The sequence below is a fragment of the Accipiter gentilis genome, chromosome 17, assembly GCF_929443795.1.
Source record: "Accipiter gentilis chromosome 17, bAccGen1.1, whole genome shotgun sequence".
Lineage (NCBI taxonomy): Eukaryota > Metazoa > Chordata > Aves > Accipitriformes > Accipitridae > Astur > Astur gentilis.
The window spans coordinates 21,972,838-21,986,245 of record NC_064896.1 but is presented as its reverse complement, the minus strand read 5'-3'; the positions used below and the strand labels follow the sequence as shown (position 1 = coordinate 21,986,245).

The following is a 13,408-nucleotide window of genomic DNA, read 5'->3' as shown; positions in this document are numbered from 1 at the left end:
CCGTCTTGTGATTAACTTCTTTTTTGGTCTTTAGATCTTCCCCTTTTTCACTGTACTGTGACACACGCTGTCTACCTCGCCTCACTGCTTTAAAAAGTAAGAACAGGAGGGGGTGAGAACTGTTAAACAAAGCCTACAGAAAGCGAACAATGGCCTCCATTCTGCTCCTCTACCCAAACCCCGAGTGCAGAAACCCAGGCTCCTTAACCGGCCGCGCAGCTTCCCAACTCAACGGACCAACAACCCTCCAACTTACAAAGAGCAGAGAAACAAGCCCCTTCTCCCTTCATTAGTGCCTGCCTTGACCCAGCGCCTGGACAGTCCCCAGCGCCTTTTTTTCTTCCCCCCCCCCCCCCCCCGCTCCCTCCCTCCCTCCCTCCTTCCCCTGCTCCCTCTCTCCTCCTCTCGCCACCTTCCCTCCCTCCTTCCCTCTCTCCCCCCACCACCACCACCCCCCCCGGGCCACTTATTTATTTATTTATGCGTCCCCATGTATTTATTTGAAATCGTCGCGGGTGAAAATGGAAAAGTAATTTCTCGTTATAAATATCTGGCGGTAATTGTGTTACTGGTGCGAGTTGTTAGGGGTTGTAAAAAGATACAACAGCTCAGTGGGGTGCTCAATTGGGGAGGGACAATTACAATAAAGAGCCCATTCAAGGGGGTTGCTAAAAAAAAGGAGGTAAAATAATGAAATAGTCGCAGCCTTCATTTTCTTTCCCTTTTTTTTCGCCTAAAAATACTCGGTCTCTTTCTTTTGCGCCTATAATGAATATTAATTTTACTCTTCCTGCGTATGATGGAGAATTCAAAGAGGCACGTTTCCCCATTCAGGACCGGCCATGGTATAATTTATTAAGTAGCTTTTAGTAATCTTAAATCCATAAAAATAAACATCAAACAAGTACTTTCTCGCAGCATGAAGACTTTAACTGGTAAATATTTACTGCTCTTTGGAGAGCTACCTGATTAGCAGCAGAGCAAGCTACACTGTACTACTTCAATGGAGACGTGGCGATATCTCCTTCAGCTGAACTGAACGTGAAGCCATCCCTTTAATACCCCAAACACGTCTGCATAGACACGCACCGAAGGGGAAACCCACTTCTTCAGACACAATCTCCTCACATATTTCACGCGCAACTCATAAACGTGGGGCCTACGGGGTTAAGGAAAGCCATCCAGAAAGCCACCATTAAACTTCCAGCCCTCAGCTCTGCCAGCACGGACCTCAGAAATGACAATGAGTGGATTTAAACGAGGGGGGGGGGGGGGGGGAAGAGAGGGGGGCCAAAAAAAAAAAAAAAGGCCACAAACCAAACCCAACCCAAACCCCAAACCCGGCCGAAAGCGTTTTACAATAGAGGGCGAGGGTACCAAGTGCTTCGGCAAGGTAAGAGGAGGTGCGGGGCAAGGGAGCTGCGGTTCTGCTCAGCGACTCTCTAACGCCTCCAGCAACCGGCCCCGCGGCCCCCCGGCGGCCCCGCACCCCGAAGCAACGCGATCGCAAAACCGCCTTCTCCTGCCGTAGCCCGAATTCGCTGCTCCCCCGCGGACACCCGCGGACACCCGCGTCCCGGCCGGCGGGACCCGGCCAGCTCCCCGGCGAGGAAGGCAAGGCGAGTCGCCGTCTCCTCATAGGCCGGGCCTAATCCGCGAGTTGGTTTTTAATCTCGAAATCCTGCTACGATCGGATGGCGGAGAGCATTTTTTTCCCCCCTCTCCCGGTGAAACCGTAATTGGACGTTAAGATGACAAAGTTTCGCGTTCTCGGGGCAAATGAGAAAAAGATAAAAACGAATCGGTTTGCGATTAGGCGTTGGTAAAGGTCAGCAGCTATAAAGATTTATTGGCAAGGGCCACTTTTATTATTTTATGTCCCTAAGATGGAGAAGCAGCAGTCACTTTTCTTCTCTAGGACGTTGCTGTCGTTTTCCAAAACAGCCTCTGCCAGGTACATTTAACCGTTCGAGAAAGTTTGGTTTTAAACTTTCCAGAAATTATTCCTGCTCTGCGCGTCCATGTAACACCTCCGTGCAAAGCGTTACAAGGTTAAATTCAAATCCAGATTTATTTTTTTTTTTCAATTGCACTTGCGAGGGGAAAAAGAATCAAGTTTATTGTTGCCTTTCCCAGGAGCAAATCTTTTTTTTTTTTTTTTTTTTTTTTTTCTTCCCCCCACGGCGAAGAGTTTGCAACTTCTTAAAAAAAAGAAAAAAAAGTCTTTGCTATAGTGGGGGATCGCAGGACGGGGGGATCAAAGGGGCGATTGCGTGGCTCTTGCAGAAATAAGCGAGATTAGTTTGCTTGTTTTGGGTTTTTTTTAAGAGGAAAAAAAAAATAATATTTTCACGGCATACCGATTTAAAAAGGCAGCAAAAAAATTCCCCACACCCGGAGCACGGCGCGCCCCGGTGCCGAGGCGGGACGGGGCGGTGCGGGGGCGCCCGGCGGGGCCCGCGGTGCGCGGTGCGGGCAGCTCCGCGCCCCCGGCGCTTCTCCCGCGCCGGAGCTGGGAAAGTTGCCGGCACTAGGGACAAGTTGGGAAGATCCCCGGGTGGCTGATTAAAGCTGACAGCCCTTCAGCTCCGCTCAGCTCCCCGCCTGTACCGCGCCTGGGAGCTGACTTGGCCTAGGATGCGGTTTCTTTTTTTTTTTTTTTTTTTTTTTTTTTTCCCCTTCTCCCCCCCACCCACCCCCCCCCCGCGCAACTCTCGCGGCCGCTCGCTCCCTCTTTTTTCCCCACGATCACGGGTGATCCTTCCCTAAGCGAGACCGCGGGAACACAAAGCAGAAGCCGCGGACGGGGCCGCCCCCGGGGCAACGAGGCGCCGCTTCCCTCCCTCCCACGCGGCGTGGCGTGGGGCCGGAGCCCGGGCCGGGTCGGGGCCGTGCTTGTCGCCGCGGGCGGCCGCCCGGCTCTGCGGGAACGGCCCCGAGCCGGGCCGGGCTCCGGCCCCGCCGCCCCTCCGAGCCGGGGTACCGGCAGCATCGGCGACACGGACACCGGCGCTCGTGGTCTCCCTGCCCGGCAAAGGCTGCGTGGGAATGAACTGCTGCTGGTGTTGGCATTGGTTTCCGAGTCAGATGCTTTAGCTTTTCCAGAGGACACGGGCTTATGTGAAAGGCAAGAAAGTTTGTGAGCTCCTGGGCTGGAAAGTTCCCTGGGAAGCTCTCCGGAATGCAAATGGGAATATGAGAGAGAGAGAGAAAGAGAGCGAGCGAGAGAGAGGAGGAGAGAGCGAGAGCCCTGCCTAAATATTAAAATGCAAGGAGGGAGAAGTTGGGAGAAGAAATGAGCAGACTCACCTTTATGAGGCATCCTGTCTTGTTGTCAAAGCTCCTGTCAATAGTTTAAGAGCGCACTGATTTGAAATGATGGTGCTTTAAAAAGAGTTGCCAGCAAAATAGTTTTTCTCCACTGAAGCTGCTGGTTGTGTGATCTTGAATTCCTGGGAAGGAGACAGAGATTGACAATAAAATGGGCTGTCAGTGACTGGAGAGCGAGAGATAAAAGAGTGTGTGAGTGAAGTGGGGAGAGAGAGACAGAGCACACCTATGCTGATTGGTGATGGTTCAAGTGTATTAATGTATGTGTGCCTTGGTCTCTGCCTCGCCTCCACTGCTCTTCACTGGCCCATTAGCAAAGCCTGACCTCTGTCATCATCTTCCAGCAAAACACTTCCTCCCTGCGCCTTAACCAGAGCGGGAAATGCGGCCGAGCCGGGGCTGGCTTTTCAAACCCACTAATCACTCCGCAACATGCAAATGCTCCCCTCGCTCCCACACAAAATATTGCTTTATGCAAAGCAACGCCAGCGCCTCCCCGAAGCCGATTGGCCGCCCGCCGCCCGGCACGGCTCAATTGGCCCAGCCGTTTGAATATGAATGCGCTGGGCCCGGCTTCCCCTCTCCTCGCTCCCCATCCGCGCCCGCCGCCCGGCCCCGGGAGCCGGCAGCCGGGCCCCGCCGCCGCCGCCACCGAGCCGGGCCGGGCCGGGCCGGGCCTTCCCCCCGCGCCGCCTGCGAGCCGGGCCCCGGGGACCGGCGCGTTTTCAGGTCGGGCTGGGGGAGGGGGGGCAGGCGGGAGGGGGGGACGGCGGCGGAGGAGGAGGAGGAGGAGGAGGAGGAGGGGGGGGGGGGGGGAAAGGTCAATTTGCATTTAAACAGTTCGCTCCAGTCCGACAATGGAGATAAGGGGAAAATAACATTCAAATGGTAAAGACATAAATATTTGGGAGACAGGGGCTTTGTCAGCGGTGAATCGCCCGGAGCTCCCCGAGGCCGGCAGCCCCCCCCCCCCCTTCCCCGCTCCCGGCGCCGGGGAGCGGGAGGCTCTGCCCGGCCGGGAGAGAACAGAGCAAATACACCATTTACTTTGTGTATTGAGGGCTCTTGTGAAAGGCCCTGAAGAGTCCTTTACCAAACACTCACAAACTTCTCCCACGTGCCATTTGTTGACTAAGGGCTGCCGGGCTGGTTTGTGCTTCTTTTTGTTGGGTTTTTTTTTTTTTTTTGCTTTTTTTTTTTTTTTTTTTTTTTAGACACCACGAAGGAGCTTGGAGGGGAGGGGGGGTCCGGCGGGCAGCGGCCGGGCTCTGGGCAGTGCAGCCGCTTTGTGCCCGGCCGCTGAAAGGGCTTCCCCCCCCCCCCCCCCCCCCCCCGCCTTTTGCAAAGGGAGCCCCTTCACTGGCTGCCAGAAACTCAAGGGGGAAAGTAAGTAAATGACTTTGCTGCTCTGACCACACACCACAAGTACATTTGTTGAATGCCGGACTATTAAGACACACCTCAGTAAACCCTAAAGCAACCCCTCAGCGCATGCATTTAAGGTTACACTGGGAGCACCAGTCCGAGCTCAGGGTGTCCCAATCGGTTATGGCGAGTGGTCCGGGGGGGGGAGGGGAGAGGAGGGGGGGGGTCTGCACAGGGAAGGGAAAAGAAAAAAAAAAAAAAAAAAAAGGCTTGGGGGAAAGAAAGGGAAGAAGAAGAGACAGGAAAAAGAAATTCCAAGAGCCACCGCGGTAAGTGGAGAGTATGAACGCGCAAAGCATAAAATGAAGTCGTAGCCGCATACACTTGACTTCTCTTGACATGTGAAAAGTGCTAAAAGTCAAAGCTCATCAATAAAGTATCTTGAAATTGAATAAGAGCCCTGACAACCATTGCATTCTTAAATAAAGTACAATGAGGAGACAAACGACTCTGCCAAGGAGTTTGCATGTGAGTGAAAGGGCGCCTCAATGGGAGCGGGATAATGGGCTGCCCGGCCGTCATGCACTGTCATCCCCGGTCCCGCCGAGAAGCTGCCACAGCTCCCTAATAGCACAAAATGGGCTCTTAAGAGACTGCCGCCTGCCCCTCCGCCGCTCGCTTCCCTTCCTTCCCTTCCCTTCCCCTGCCCCGACGCCGGGGTGCTGCGGTGGCCACCCCCGCTCGGCGCCCGGCGGGGAGGCCCCGGGAGGCAGGGGGCTGAGGCGGGCAGCCTCTCCCCGGCCCTGCCTGGAAGCCGGGAACCGGGCCCAGCAAAGTCCGTCCGCGGAGACTACGGGGAAGGGAGAGCCGCCGCCGGGCCGGCCCCGGGACCCGGCCGGCCCTACCTCGCAGCGGCGAGGGGCCGGGGGAGCCGCTCCCCGCTCCCCGGCGAGGCTCTTTGCCGCCTCGTCCAGGCCTAAGGCAACCTGCGGGGTTGGTTTTACACCCCCCCCACCCCCCCCTCGCCGAGTCATGCATATTTATAGAAACGGAGCCGAGTATCGCGACGGACATGCGGGAGCGTTTGGGTGTGATGGGATCTCCCCTGAAGGTAAGGCAGAGCAGGAGCGGGGGAGCCCGGCCGTGGGGCTGCGGGACACCCCGGGGGGGGAGGGTGGGGGCTCTGCCAAAACGAGGGGCTCGGGCAGGACCCCCCCCCATCCCCCGGCAGCCCCCTCTTCCCCGCGCTCGCCTCCTCTCCTCCTCCCCCAAACTTTCCAAAGTACCGGCTGCCACCGAGCGAACCTGCCCGTGGCCCGAGCATCGTTTCGGGGGGCGCCGAGGGGACCTTTAGAGCCACGAAAGCGGACAAGGGCCAAAGCAGAGTACGAACCGATGTCCCGCTCGTCTCGCCCTGCAGGGTGAGTCCCGGCGAACCGTCCCGCGAAGGAGCCCGCCTGCCGCCCTCCTCCTCCTCCTCCTCCTCCTCCTCTCCTAGTTGCCGGTGGCCGAGGCCGGGCGTCCCGCCGCACGCATCCTGCAGGCGAGAGAAAGAGGCGGCCGGTTGGAAGCTCGCACGGATCTCGGAAGCTCCGAAGGGATTTTAAAAGCTGGGGTCTAGTCCTTTCTCTGGAGTGAAGTCAGTCGTGTCCGCGGGTTTTGATTTGTTTTTTTTTTTTTTCTCTTGCCTTTTTTTTTGTTGTTGTTTGGGGTTTTTTTTTCCTGTTGCACTCCCTCTCTAGCAAATGAGCGATTTTTTTTTTTTTTTTTACTCTCGTCCACGGGGCGTTAAAGGGGGAAAAGAGCGAAACCACTTTGTCCGAAATCGCAGGCGAATATCATTTTTACAAGCTCTCAATTAGCCATCCCTTGGATTAGCACCTTCTTACGCCTCCTCGCCAGAATAAAGCAGCCGTAATCTTGTTGCTATTTTCCCCTCGGGCGCAGCGGGCTTTGTGTTCCCTCCCCCCCCCCCCCCCAAAAAAAAAAACTTTTAACGTGTGTGTGTCCCCCACCCAGCCGAAAAAAAAAAAAAAAAAAAAAAATACCCGGGCAGGGAGGGGAGGGAGGGGAGGGCAGGGGTGAACGCCGGTGACGTCACGGCGGGGCGGCGGGGGGGGGGGGGGGGGGCACCGGTGGAGCGGGAGCCCCGAGCGAAAGTTAAGAGGAAGAAAGAGGAGCGGGGCGGGCCGCCGGGGCCGCGCGTGTCTGCACGCGCGCGTGGGTGCGCGCGTGTGCGCGCAGCCGCGCCGCGCCGCGCCGTGCCGTGCCGTGCCGCCCGCCCCGTCGCGTCCCGCCGGAGCCGGCTCTGTCCCGGCGCGGAGCTCCGCGGGGTCCGGCCCGGCTCCGCGCCGCCATTTTACCTCCGCCCGCGGCGGCGGCGGCTGCGGTGGGCGCCCAGGGGACTACGCGGGACCGGGCCCCGGCCCCGGCCCCACCGCCGCCTCCGCCCCCGGCCCGGTTACCCCTTGCCCGCCCCCCCCCCCCCCCCCCCCCCGGAGGAGCGGGCAGCCCGCCCGGCCCCGGCCGCCGCGCCCTCCCCGACGCCCCCTCGCCCCCAGCCCCAGCGGTGCCCGGCCAGGGGAAGCAGGGACTTGCCGGGACCGAGCCTGGATACCCCCAAAGGAAACGCTTGCTTTTCTTTTTCTTTTCCCCTTTTTTTTTTTACCTAGCAGCTTTCCAGCCGCCGCTCGCCCTTCCGAGAAGGCTGCCGCCCTCCCCGCCCGGCCGGCCTGTTCCTCCTTTTCCTTCTATTTTTTCTGCGTTTGTTTCTTTTTTTTTTGATTTTCTTTTTTCCTTTTTTTTTTTTTTTTTCCCCAGGACAGTGATTTTTCGACTTTTAAAAATGCTCCGCTCGCCTTTTTAATTAGGCGGGAGGAGAAGCACTGCTGTGAGGTGCTTCTCGTTACCCCTTCCCAAAAGCCCTGCCCTCCTGCAAGCGCAGACCGTCCCCCCCCCCTTTCCACGGGCGAGGGCTGCGCCGGCGGCACCCGCGCCCGCCCGAGGCGTGCCGTGGGACCCCGAGGCGTGCCGTGGGACCCCGAGGCCGTGGGACCCCGAGGCCCCGGCCGTGGCGCTCGGCATGGACTTAGACAGCCTTTGAAGATTTCTACTTTAAAATCCGCACAGGATTATTGTAACTAGCATTTTTCTGCATCTGGTTTTTTTCTTCCTCCCCCCTTCCCCCCTTTTTTAAAAACTATTTCAAACAAAAAAAAAAAAAACAAACCAAAAAAAAAAGAAAAACCGGGCATAATAAAAAAAGGTTTAAAAAAAAAGGTAAGTAACTATTATATATGGCAAGGCTTTTTTTTTTCGTTTGTTTTGTTTCTCCTAATTAAAATAATTTTTCACTTTTTTACATGATCTCGTGCCTGGGCTTTGATTTGTGTTAAACAGCAGCGTTTGCTTCCCTTTCGTATTTTGTTAGGTGTTGAAAGCGGAAAGCGCTGAGTTAGAGACTCCAGTATCGTCTCGTTGTATTAATATCTGGGCTGCAAACTACCTTTTTTAATACCCAGAAAAATGCTTAAAGTCCTCTTGTCCAGTTCGGTCTAAAACTGAAGAGATACACAAATCCTGACGTCTTAGACTACAATGCTTTTGCCTTCAGGACACTTAATGCCTATTTGTATATGTAGAGACAGTGTTTGAAACCTATAATGCGCAGGACACTGAGTTAAGTGGAGCTTTTCTAGTTTATAAACAATCTGCAAAAAGTTTGGAATCGATTTAACCTCTTTTATGTCGGCCTTTTGCATAAGGCGCAGCTTTGTGTGGCAGGATAAAAAAAGGCTTTCTGGACCCTGCCGAAGTCGCTCTGAAACTGGAAGACGAACGTTCATCTTTCTGGACGAGAAAGCCTTTGATTATATATATGTGAAAAGTGTCATGCAACCGGACCCGCTCGAAAAGCCTTCAGAAAAGAAGGAGGGGGGGGGGGGGGCGGTGGAAGCTTAGCGCATCCTGACGGGCTTTTTAAATGCTATTGATTGGGACAAGCTGTTCAAAACCCCAGTAACAGTTAATCTGCCTGTTAATCAAGCCACTAAGGAGCTCAATGCGAGTTTTATTAGCAACTGGAGAACACAGGCAGCAGAAAGGATCAAAAGCCTACACCCTTGATATTTGTAAAACCAGCCTTTCCCAAAAATATATTTTCAATTACAGAGTAATTCCGAGCTTATCAGGGCTCGCTCGCAGCCCCACGCAGATGGTTCCGCAGGCGCTGCCAGCGCCACGACACCAAAGGAACCGGCATCGCGCTGGCCCCGCCGAGGTGCGGGGCTTAAAAAGAACGCGGCGAAGGGGGGTCCCGCTCTCGCCTCTCGCCCACCTCGGGCTCTCCTGGCCTCCCGAATTAGCAGCCAACCCGAAATTTGGCGAGCCACGAGGAAGCGGTACAGCAACCCCTCGGATTCACGTCAGCCGTGTTATCAGGCGGAGGGGGCGAGGGCTCTCTTTCTGCTAGCTGGCATATTTGATTTATCGCCGCAACTTTGCGGGGCACGTTTGTTTCCCTCTGCCCATCCTTTTGGTGGAGCCGCTCATTTAAATCCTAGACAACGACAAGAAAAGTTTAAATCGCAAGGTTCGCGATTCGGAGAGCCCGAAAGTTGAAGTTCCAGAAATGTAATGGCCAGAAATGTTATTATATCGGCTAAAATCAACATTTGATCTTGTCGTTTTTAATGCAAACCGATTGCTTTATATGTCAGCGAGATATGCATATAAAAGACTATCTGGTCAGAGGTAATTATGTCACAGCTTTTTCTCGGCATGACAGCTGGATAAACACCATCTCCAATAAACATCTCTAATTAGGGAGGAGGATCTGAGATAGATGGTGTTTGATTTATTACTGAAGGAGAATGTCCATTTACCGGTATATTATAGTGAAGCATCAGAGGGAGCGTTCCCGCTAACGCACCGTAAGGAATATGCGGAGACGCTGGCGGACAGGTAAGCGGTGTTTTAGGTTTTACGCCGTTATTTTGTTTCGCGTTATTTCGGAGGAAGAACGACCTTTCTAGGGTATCTCTCTCTCCCCCTGACGCCCTGATCGAGCAGAAGCGCCTAGGGCTGGGAAGGCAAGCCGGCGTTTGGGGGCCGAAGAGGTATGGTCGCCTCTCGGCTACCGGCCCTTCCCACGCCCGAGCAAGGGCGACCGAGCCTCCGCGGCGACCGGCGGCCCCCCGGCGTTACCCAGGGAAGGGCGGCTGGGACGCGGCCCCCCGACGACAGCCCTCCTCGCCGCGGTCCCGCCGCCAGCCCGCCTTTCCGCGCCCCTCCGCGGGGGCGTGCGGCCCCTCCGCGCCGGGACCCTCCGTACCCCGCTCCCGCCCCGTCCAGCCTGCCCGGGGGGGAGAGGGGGGGTGGGGGGGGGCTGAGGCCCGAGCCGGCAGCTCCAGGGCCCGGGGGTCTGTCTGTGTGTGTGTTTGGGGGGGGGGAATGTCCGAGCCGGACGCCCCGACGGGCGCGGTAACCTGCGGCCGCCCCCGCCACCTGAGACGGGTAACGGCGAGGGAGCGGGTCACGGGGCGGGGGGAAGGGGAGGGGAGGGGGCTGCACCGCCCGCGCGGGGGGGGGGAAGTTTGGGAAGCGGCTCGCCCCCTCCGCCCCGGGCTCCCCCCCCCCCCCCCGCGCTCCGACGGGCGGGCAGCGGCCGGAGCCGCTCCCTCCCTCCCTCCCTCCTTCCCTCCCTCCCGCCCCCACCTGTTGTGCGGGGCTCCAGCCCGCTCCCCTCGCTTTTTTCCCCCCGCGGGGTGTGTGTGTGTGGGGGGGGTGCCCGGCTGCCCGGGCTCGGGGTACCCGGCCCCTCCCGTCGGGTCGGCGGCAGGGAAGCGGCCCCGGGTCGGGGCGAAGGGCCGGGGGAGGGGGAAGGGGGGGGGGGGGGGGCCGTGCGGAGACGTTACCTGTCAGCGGGCGCGGAGGACCCGGGCGCGGCGGATCCCGCAGCCGGGAGGAGGTACCTGAACGGCTCCGGTCGCCAATTTCCACGCAAGAACCTGCCACCCAGTTTAAATGTCAATGACAGCAAAAAGAGGGGTGCTGCCTTTGCACTAACTTTCCCTTAATATCCACGCCAGCGCCTCCCCCATTGGCTGGGCCGCCCCGGTGACGTCACGGCGGACAGTAGTTAGCTAATGAGACATTTTAGGCGACACGAGCGCGGACGGCGCGAGCCCGGACACCGCCCGCCCCGACGGCGGGCACGGCACGGCCCGGCCCGGCCCGGTCCGGTACGGTACGGCCCCGTTCCGGGGCTGGGCCGCGGGTCGGGGCTCCCCCCCGGGGCAGCGGCGGGGGGCTGCTGCCTCCTCCTCCCGCTGCCTAGCCGGCAAACGGGGGAGGGGGGGGGGCTGCGGCCCGACGGCTCGCCTCAGCCGCGGCGCTGCCCGCAAGCCGACCCCGGCCTGCCAGGCCAGAGTTTAGGCTGAGGTTTGGCTCCTTCCCCTGTGAAACGCTCTCCGAGGGGGGGGACGACACTCGTGCGTGGGTCAAAAGAAACCTCCAAAGCCCCGCTCAGCCCTCGCGGCTTCTCGGACACGCTGTGGCCGCCCCAAGCCCGCCCGCGGCTCTGCTGGGGGAGCGGGATGCTAACCCCTGCGAGACGGAGGGGGCAGGCCGCGGTGCGCCCGGGACACGCGTGGGGCCGCCCCGGAGACCCTCCTGCACCGTGAGAGCCCCTTGCGGGTGACCCGGGCCCGGCGGGTGCTGCCCGGGCTCCCCGCTCTCGCCCTCCGCAGCCTCTCCCATCAGAGAGGCAGGGAGCGAGGCCGTTATCTGCACACACTTGTCAGGGTAAATAATTTATCAGTAAAGAGGGCCGCCCCCCCGCCGATAGTTTTATTGAACTGCACTTAAATGTTTCGCGAACCTGCCGCCTGCCTGGGATGAGGCGGGGGCTGCCGGACACATTAGAAACAGGCTTCGACGGGGGGGGGGGGGGGGCTGGGCAGGAGGAGGGGGCTTTGCGGGGTACGGGGGTGCCGGGGGGCTGCTCGCCCGGCCCCGGCCCCTGCTCCGGTTCTGCCACCGGGCCAGGGAGCCCGGCTCGGATCCCAAGTGACCCTTTTTCTCCTCAAGCGGCCGGGCCGCGTAAGTCCCGCGGCGTTGGCAGGTAGCGGCGGCCCCGGGGGGGGCGGGGGGTGCCAGGAAGGGGTTTCGCGGCGCGTTTGGAGCCGCTGCCATTAAGGGTCTTGCGGCTCCCTGCAACCCGGCAGGGTCCTCCAGGGAAGCGTTGGAAACACCACGGCTCCCGCCTGCTTATCTGGCTGTCAATAAAAGGAGATGGCTCCTAAAGCAGGGCCAGGTGCTGCCTCCCCTGCTCTCCAGCGCGCCGCTCTCCAGAAACTGCTCAGGCGTGAAGCCAAGTCTGCTTGGCCAGGCCTCGGCGGAGGCAGGCAAACAGTCCCCTCGCCAGCGCCAGAGCGCTCTCTGTTTGCCTTTTTATCTCCTAAAAAAAAAAAAAAAAAAAAAAAAAATTAGAGGGAAGCGAGGCAGGAAGGTGGGGGAGCGCCGGGAGCAGAGTCCGTATTTGGCTGTGAGATGGCCGCAGAGGTTAAAAAAAAAAAATAAATAAAAATTAAATAATAATAATAATAATAAAGGATAGGGGGGAGAAAAGCTGGCGGGACCCCGCGGGCCGGGCCGAGCCGCCTCTCCCCGCCGGGACGCCCCGCGGCGGGTGGGGGTGAGCCCCCGGCCCGGCCCCGTCTCACCCCTCGGACGGCGGAGACGGCGGGGGGGGGGGGTCCGGGCGCGGAGAGCCCGCGGCCCGGCGGGGACCGGCTGGCTCCGGCGGGGAGCGGTGCCGGGGGAACGGGGAGAAAAAGCTTCCCCCCCCTCCCTTTCTCCCGCCTGCGTGCGTCCCCGTTATTTTTGTCTTCTGGCACCGTCGGGTCCGCAGCCTTCACCTGGGCCGCGGAGGAGGGAAGGCGGCTCCGCGGAGCAGCGCGGAGCAGCGCGGAGCGGGGCCCCGCGGGCGCGGAGGGGAGCCGGGCTCGGTGCGGGCGACGCCGCGCCGGGCAGGGGATAGGAGCGGGGGCACGGCAAGGTGTTACAAATTTATAAGCGTTATACATATTTGATTTACACCACGGCACGAAGTTGTGTTGGTTTTTTTGGTGGTGGTGTGGTGTGGTTTTTTTTTTTTTTCCCGAGGATGCCCCAAACCCCCGTGTTCACATAGATTGAGCAATTCTCAACACACACTGTAATAATGAGCTTTAATTCTCTATCCAAGCAGAACTTGAGCAATAATAATAAGCACATCAGAACAATTTGTTTACTGTGGCATTGCGCAGGCTGCAGGGTCCAAGACTAGCTACAATAAACGGTAAAAACCAAAGGAAACTCTCTAGAACAGGAAAAATATTGCGATAGAAACGTGGTTTTGGCTTTCAAGGAAAGAGGCACTTGACTAGCAATTTAGCTGGGATATTTTGCCCTTGTCCAAGGTATGTGGTTTTAAATACTTTCTTTTTATTTCCCCCACACGTTTCTTTGCTTGTCTAACATTTCTCTTTTGCCCTCAGGATTGCGTTTAAACCTTGGTGCAGAAATGTAATTTGGCTCTTGTTTTGTTTTGCCTTTTTTTTTTTTTTTTTTCCCCTCTCGTCCTGTCGGTTCAGCCCTCTCGCAGTTTGATAGAAACTGAATAGCTCCATCTCTTCGAATAAAAAATACCTGAGTTATTCTTGAAATGGCT

At 58.0% G+C, this 13,408-nt stretch overlaps 1 protein-coding gene and 1 long non-coding RNA gene across 14 annotated transcripts in view; one reads left to right on the top strand and one right to left on the bottom strand.

Moving 5' to 3' along the window:
- Positions 1 to 10,733, bottom strand: part of PAX6 (paired box 6) — a 26,425-nt gene extending 15,692 nt beyond the window's left edge. For 2 of the 12 annotated variants that reach the window (XM_049820548.1, XM_049820553.1), the window contains exons 1-2: positions 3,557 to 3,862; positions 3,310 to 3,452 (exon numbers count right to left, since the gene is read on the bottom strand). The gene's annotated coding sequence lies outside the window, so the exon portion shown is untranslated. Of the gene's footprint in view, positions 1 to 3,309; positions 3,453 to 3,556; positions 3,869 to 6,088; positions 6,233 to 10,610 lie in introns of those variants that run through there. The other 10 variants (XM_049820546.1, XM_049820557.1, XM_049820552.1 and 7 more) reach the window with 10 other exon arrangements.
- LOC126047223 (uncharacterized) overlaps positions 9,546 to 13,408 on the top strand; it is a 26,762-nt gene continuing 22,899 nt past the window's right edge. Inside the window, exon 1 of one of the 2 annotated variants that reach the window (XR_007508536.1) lies at positions 9,546 to 9,657. This is a non-coding gene — a long non-coding RNA (uncharacterized LOC126047223). Of the gene's footprint in view, positions 9,658 to 12,996; positions 13,158 to 13,408 lie in introns of those variants that run through there. The other variant, XR_007508535.1, reaches the window with a different exon arrangement.